The sequence below is a fragment of the Coregonus lavaretus genome (genome assembly GCF_964263955.1).
Source record: "Coregonus lavaretus genome assembly, chromosome: 15".
In the NCBI taxonomy this organism is placed as follows: Eukaryota; Metazoa; Chordata; class Actinopteri; order Salmoniformes; family Salmonidae; genus Coregonus; species Coregonus lavaretus.
In genome coordinates, this window is record NC_140002.1 from 6,506,222 (window position 1) to 6,512,221 (window position 6,000).

General features: G+C 42.9%; 1 long non-coding RNA gene across 1 annotated transcript; it reads left to right on the plus strand.

Annotated features, from left to right (window-relative positions):
* Positions 1-3,212: 3,212 nt before the first annotated feature.
* On the plus strand, positions 3,213-4,612 carry LOC311142316. The gene is made up of 3 exons (XR_014614286.1): positions 3,213-3,271; positions 4,151-4,273; positions 4,381-4,612. It is a non-coding gene; the product is annotated as an uncharacterized lncRNA (long non-coding RNA).
* The last annotated feature ends 1,388 nt before the right edge of the window (positions 4,613-6,000 follow it).

Sequence of the window (6,000 nt, forward strand, 5' to 3'; positions counted from 1 at the left end):
TGAAAACCAACAGACCATGGATTGAGAACCCAAAGCTGAGGGGTTGGTTCTCTCACAAATGGCTGCCACAAGCAGCAGCTATTCTTCCTGGGGTGACCAGGGTGGGATCCTTTCAATACACCTATGGGGCCGGGGCACACAAATGCTAGAGAGAAGGAGGAATACTAAAGCATCTGTTCTGACAGTTCCACAGTCTCCATCAGAGGCCCAGGCTTTTGGCATAGATGGTAAAGCTCTCATTTCTGGACTGCAGCATTGTAAGATTGTGTCATCCACATACATTGATTGGTAGGTTACACTATATTTAAATGCTTCAAATACTGCCTGAGAGAGGTCTCCGTACTCAATAAATGGTGAAACACTATTTGTGATGGTGTTCGAATGTACACTGCTCAAAAAAATAAAGGGAACACTAAAATAACACATCCTAGATCTGAATGAATGAAATAATCTTATTAAATACTTTTTTCTTTACATAGTTGAATGTGCTGACAACAAAATCACACAAATTATCAATGGAAATCAAATTTATCAACCCATGGAGATCTGGATTTGGAGTCACCCTCAAAATTAAAGTGGAAAACCACACTACAGGCTGATCCAACTTTGATGTAATGTCCTTAAAACAAGTCAAAATGAGGCTCAGTAGTGTGTGTGGCCTCCACGTGCCTGTATGACCTCCCTACAATGCCTGGGCATGCTCCTGATGAGGTGGCGGATGGTCTCCTGAGGGATCTCCTCCCAGACCTGGACTAAAGCATCCGCCAACTCCTGGACAGTCTGTGGTGCAACGTGGCATTGGTGGATGGAGCGAGACATGATGTCCCAGATGTGCTCAGTTGGATTCAGGTCTGGGGAACGGGCGGGCCAGTCCATAGCATCAATGCCTTCCTCTTGCAGGAACTGCTGACACTCCAGCCACATGAGGTCTAGCATTGTCTTGCATTAGGAGGAACCCAGGGCCAACCGCACCAGCATATGGTCTCACAAGGGGTCTGAGGATCTCATCTCGGTACCTAATGGCAGTCAGGCTACCTCTGGCGAGCACATGGAGGGCTGTGCGGCCCCCCAAAGAAATGCCACCCCACACCATGACTGACCCACCGCCAAACCGGTCATGCTGGAGGATGTTGCAGGCAGCAGAACGTTCTCCACGGCGTCTCCAGACTCTGTCACGTCTGTCACATGTGCTCAGTGTGAACCTGCTTTCATCTGTGAAGAGCACAGGGTGCCAGTGGCGAATTTGCCAATCTTGGTGTTCTCTGGCAAATGCCAAACGTCCTGCACGGTGTTGGGCTGTAAGCACAACCCCCACCTGTGGACGTCGGACCCTCATACCACCCTCATGGAGTCTGTTTCTGACCGTTTGAGCAGACACATGCACATTTGTGGCCTGCTGGAGGTCATTTTGCAGGGCTCTGGCAGTGCTCCTCCTGCTCCTCCTTGCACAAAGGCGGAGGTAGCAGTCCTGCTGCTGGGTTGTTGCCCTCCTACGGCCTCCTCCACGTCTCCTGATGTACTGGCCTGTCTCCTGGTAGCGCCTCCATGCTCTGGACACTACGCTGACAGACACAGCAAATCTACTTGCCACAGCTCGCATTGATGTGCCATCCTGGATGAGCTGCACTACCTGAGCCACTTGTGTGGGTTGTAGACTCCGTCTCATGCTACCACTAGAGTGAAAGCACCGCCAGCATTCAAAAGTGACCAAAACATCAGCCAGGAAGCATAGGAACTGAGAAGTGGTCTGTGGTCACCACCTGCAAAACCAGTCCTTTATTGGGGGTGTCTTGCTAATTGCCTATAATTTCCACCTGTTGTCTATCCCATTTGCACAACAGCATGCGAAATGTATTGTCAATAAGTGTTGCTTCCTAAGTGGACAGTTTGATTTCACAGAAGTGTGATTGACTTGGAGTTACATTGTGTTGTTTAAGTGTTCCCTTTATTTTTTTGAGCATGAGTGTATATGCATGGAATGTACATTATGGAAAACATGTCATAGTTAGTAGAAATCCCGTAGTTAGTAGGTCCCGTGTCGCTCAGTTGGTAGAGCATGGCGCTTGCAACGCCCCAAATAGTGGTTTCGATTCCCACTGAGAAAAAAAGGTATGTCATGTATGCACTCACTACTGTAAGTCGCTCTGGATAAGAGCTTCTGCTAAATGACTAAAATGTAGGTTTGTAGGACAGTTAATAATTTAAACCACCTAAATATACTCACATTCACTGAACATTTAGTGAAACTCAAACATTAATTTCCCAACTGCTTTTTCTATAATCCCACAGGCTCTTTATCATTATCAATGCCTTATATTCCAGTACATCCAACATTATGCATGCCCACCATGGTATTGGGCAGCTGCTATTTGAGATCTCATCTGGTTTAGAAATCAAACTGGTTATCTCATTGCAGAGCATATTGTACAACTGTTTTTAGAGATGATCGTATTGCAAGGTATGCAATATGTATTTGGCTAATATGCATATGCAGCTGTCGTTGCTAGTTACTTGAAATGAGACAATCATGCCAAAACCTGATTCAAAATTGAATTCACTGACAGAGATAACTAATTAAACAGTCGTTTCCTGAGCAGACACATTACGTTTACAGTATTAGCTGGCTAGGCTTGTCAACTGTAACTTTGGCTAGCTTTCAATAAAATGGCTAAATGGTCAACGGAGTTATCTCTTCATGTGATCAAGACCATTCCTATTGCATACTGCATATTTCAAGTACACTCGAAAACAGATATTTTTCTTATTTCGGCCTTTGGGAGCTAACGTTAGTTCCTACTAACACACTGCCAGCAGATCAGAGGCTGTGTTTACATAGTAGATAGAAGCAGCCCATTGTACATACCTGGAACCAATCAGAACTCCCGTATGTACGGCAGTTCCGATTGGTTACAAGTTTAGCAGTTCGCAAATTTGCCTGAGCAGTCAGTTTTGAATTATACTTTTTCTGAGAAAATTTGCAATAATTGAAGCTCAAAACAAATGTTACATTCATCATAACAGAGTCGTTGTCCACAAAGCGGCACGGAGGGCTGTCTAGCGCCCGCGTACCCTTTCTTTGGATTGGTTGATACCTCTCATTATTGTAATATATATATTTTAGATTCTATGAGGATTGTTGACGTCAACCTCATGTATTCAATGGAGAGAAATGCTATGCTAACTAGCCTTATGTCATGAATATGCATAGCCGTCTCGGTGGGCGAAACAACGAAAAAACCACCTGCTGGGGTGATACAGATTTACCGTCGAGGTGAGGCTCTCTTCCTCTCCTCTTTGCCGACACGCAAAACGCTGTTATGCCATCCACTTTTCAGTTTCCTCCTGAATAGGTATGCGTGAATGCACAACACTTTACGGTATCCCGTGTTTTCTGTTTGGGAAACTGAGTCGGATGCACCGACATGCACAGATAAACGACAGCTACAAATCATTCCTAAAGACAATAGCTACAAATCATTCCAAGCAAACAGTTTGAAGTACACTTATTCGATCTTCCATAATCAGAATTTACCAATTATTTTATTTCATTTTCGCGCCTAATCAAAAATTACTTTGATATCACGGTTAGGGTGAGGCTGCATATGCTGCAGTATCCTAACGGGGGTGCTGTTTAGCACATGTTAAATTGTTAAAGCAAGATGTGTTTACAGTCATGACATACAAACACACACAACTTCACAGCAAGATCTAAGGGAGCTTGATATGTTTTTTTTGTTTGATTTAAAATGTTAAAAAGTGTTAAATAACTACTCTTGGTCTATCCCACCATTATTTTTAAAATATTTTTTAAGTAGTTATATTACAGTGAACTTTTATGACACCTATGTAAAAATATATATAAACAGTGTTAAAATGTCTGGTATACTTTTAAAAAAATGTGTGCCACTAGCAGATCAATAATCCATTGTCATTAACATTACAAATCATAGCATTCCCATATTATGCTAGCTCCAACATTGGAAAAACACTAGTTTACTGTATATTACAGTGAACTGTTAGGGAACCTAATTCAATTTTAACACAGTAAAAATGGATGGTAAACATGTTGTCATGTGTGACACTAGTAGATCACTAAGACATTGTGATTAACATGGCACACCATTGCTTCCTTGTGATCTTGGGGGAGAAGTTGAAGAAGATGAGAGGAGAGGAGTATCTACACCATTCTACGTATCTACACCAATCTACGCCAACAGACCGAAGAGAAGCAGAAGAGACTCCAACCTGGCTGCTGGAAGAGAGAACCAACTCTGTGAGGAAAAGACACACACTGCATGGTGTTCGTTTCAATACTTGCCCCTTGGAATTGTCCATAAGATTATAACCTCTCCTGTCTCTCTATTTCCCTCTCTCTTACAGGTTTCCTAGGGGAGCTATGAGGTGCAGACACAGGAGAGAGGCATCAGGCAGATGACAGGAGAAAAGCGAGGGAGGGGATGGAGGGGAGGAACAACAGAGAAGAGTTGTTGCCCAGGGGCTGAAGACACACGCCCGAAACAGCCCCCTTCTCTCCTGATCTGAGGACACACACACTTAGAGCCAGCTATACCCTTCCTGTGACATTATATGCTTGCTTTCTATCCAAATACATAATCATGTAAGAAAGAAGATACACATGTTTACTGTGGGTGAATATGATGTAATATGATATGTTTTTTTGACTGACTTAATTTCAGTCTTTTTAAAGAATTATAATTAATTTGATATGTTATAGCTTGAAAATAATAGAGGAATAGTGGAGGTGAAAACTAAAAGATAATTCCCAATATGTTCTCCAACCTGATAAAACATTTTATAAAAAAGCTGTGCTGTTATCCTCGCAAGTGGAGGGTGCCGGAGTATTGAAAACAGGTGGCAATACTTTTGCTCCATATCTTTTTATAGATAAAATAATAATAATTGTATTAGTATAAAATAATATAATACAATATATCACATACAGTGAGGGAAAAAAGTATTTGATCCCCTGCTGATTTTGTACGTTTGCCCACTGACAAAGAAATGATCAGTCTTTAATTTTAATGGTAGGTTTATTTGAACAGTGAGAGACAGAATAACAACAACAAAATCCAGAAAAAGGCATGTCAAAAATGTTATAAATTGATTTGCATTTTAATGAGGGAAATAAGTATTTTACCCCCTCTCAATCAGAAAGATTTCTGGCTCCCAGGTGTCTTTTATACAGGTAACGAGCTGAGATTAGGAGCACACTCTTAAATGGAGTGCTCCTAATCTCAGCTTGTTACCTGTATAAAAGACACCTGTCCACAGAAGCAATCAATCAATCAGATTCCAAACTCTCCATGGCCAAGACCAAAGAGCTCTCCAAGGATGTCAGGGACAAGATTATAGACCTACACAAGGTTGGAATGGGCTACAAGACCATCGCCAAGCAGATTGGTGAGAAGGTGACAACTATTGGTGCGATTATTCGCAAATGGAAGAAACACAAAATAACTGTCAATCTCCCTCGGCCTGGGGCTCCATGCAAGTTCTCACCTCATGGAGTTGCAATGATCATGAGAACGGTGAGGAATCAGCCCAGAACTACACGGGAGGATCTTGTCAATGATCTCAAGGCAGCTGGGACCATAATCACCAAGAAAACAATTGGTAACACACTACGCCGTGAAGGACTGAAATCCTGCAGCGCCCACAAGGTCCCCCTGCTCAAGAAAGCACATATACAGGGCCGTCTGAAGTTTGCCAATGAACATCTGAATGATTCAGAGGAGAACTGGGTGAAAGTGTTGTGGTCAGATGAGACCAAAATGGAGCTCTTTGGCATCAACTCAACTCGCCGTGTTTGGTGGAGGAGGAATGCTGCCTATGACCCCAAGAACACCATCCCCACCGTCAAACATGGAGGTGGAAACATTATGCTTTGGGGGTGTTTTTCTGCTAAGGGGATAGGACAACTTCACAGCATCAAAGGGACGATGGACGTGGCCATGTACGGTCAAATTTTGGGTGAGAACC